This window comes from Montipora capricornis, chromosome 6, assembly GCF_036669925.1.
Source record: "Montipora capricornis isolate CH-2021 chromosome 6, ASM3666992v2, whole genome shotgun sequence".
Taxonomy (NCBI): domain Eukaryota; kingdom Metazoa; phylum Cnidaria; class Anthozoa; order Scleractinia; family Acroporidae; genus Montipora; species Montipora capricornis.
The window spans coordinates 57,820,080-57,821,842 of NC_090888.1; positions in this window are offsets into that span (position 1 = coordinate 57,820,080).

Below are 1,763 nucleotides of genomic sequence, written 5' to 3' on the forward strand. Positions count from 1 at the left end.
ATGAGGTGTGCGTTGTTCTGTTGTGTTAACGTCCTTAATTAAATATAGTCTGCCTCGTGAGGTTGTATTTATCGTCTACCGTAAACTTGATTTCCACTCTCCTAAGTATGTCATTATACTAAAACAATTATTCACCTTAGGCTCGGCTTTGTCTCAGTTTTCATTGACCGTCTCGCCTTTGGCAAATAATTGTTAAATATTACTATTATAATTGTTAAAAGACAGTCGCATTATTAATCAAAGGCTATACGTTGCGTCATTTCCAAAACGTACATTATCATTTCCAAAGTTTGAGAATCAAGAACTTTTTTAGGGATTCCGTGAACCCTAGTATGCCGTGATTTTTCCTACTCGGCACTTTACTGGTAGGTATATGCCACGTTTCAGTGAGTTTTAATACCCGGGGGCAATTTAGTTTCTTGGCTACAGTATCAGGGCGCATTGGAATTTTAGAGGGATCATATATCTGGGTGCATGAGGGCTCGCTGGATGTAATTGCTAAGGTCTTCTACCAAAAACTGCAAAAGACAAGGCACACTCTACATAAAACACCACACTCTACATAAAACAATATATTAAGCTACTCGACTCATCCAGAAAAGAAAAAAGCAACAACAAGAGGTATGTGCAACTTGAAATATTAAGCAAACAAGTTTTAAATTTTGTCGAGAAAAATTACTTTCAACGTTAGATGGAGACCTCAGTGGAAAGCTCAGTCGCCTAATTTCGGCAACCTGAAAAGAAAGGATACAAAGTTAGAAATGTGATTTTAAGAAAGTATACGCAATGGTTTTTCTAGTTCCCAGTATTTCTCCTTTCTGAATCGTGAAACAAAATGATGTTTTTTATGAGAGAAGAGGAGATCGATGTATATTTATTTCTCGTTACTGGGTTGCCATACCCAGTCGGAATCTGCGTTTCATTTGTTGGTTTAATTTTATTTATTTTGTTGTCGTCTTTTTTTGTTTTTGTTTTTTCCGTGCCGATAAAAGTCTTGCTTGTAACTCCCCTGCTAAGTGGTGTGTTTGTGCATAGAGCCATGTGCGCGTATTTTTTTAGGATCGAGACGGTAATGGGAAATGCGTAGATTTCTCTGGTGGACACAGTAGATTGATTAACTTAACCGGCAATGGCATCAAAAGTCATTGTAACGCGCATGGCGTTTTAGTACATGTTTAAACAAAATATACCTATATGGAGCTCAAGAATTTAACGTCAAGACAGGCGGTGAAACATAAAGATCTAGAATCTTAAAAGTGACGAGTATGGACTTCGACAGCAATCTTTCGCCCGTCGAGCCGAAATCAAAGTGAGCTGTACTTCTAATATTTCGCCAAGGTGGTGTTATGTACAACACTGAAACCAAATGGAAATTTCTCAGGTAACGTAGGGGTTCAACAAAGACAGAGAAGGAATCGAACACCTTAAGTGGATCTGTGATCTCCGTTGTGTCTCACAGTGTTTACTAAAGTCGCATCTAAGTTGTCTGGCAAGTAACGTTTATTTTGTACTCAACTCTGCAAAGGTAAAAAAAAAAAAAAAAAATGGAAATGTGACAGTGAAAAATTATTTGAATAAAAGCTTGTTGTCTCTTTTGTGCTTTACTATTTACAGTCAAGGTTCTTTCGAAGAGGGTTTGATGTGAACTGTCAGAAAATTATTTGATTGTATATGCACTGTGACACCGATTGTGTGGCTCGTTTGCACGCACGCAATTGAAATAGGAAGGGTTTTTTGCCTCTAATAGCAAATATGTTGTTTGT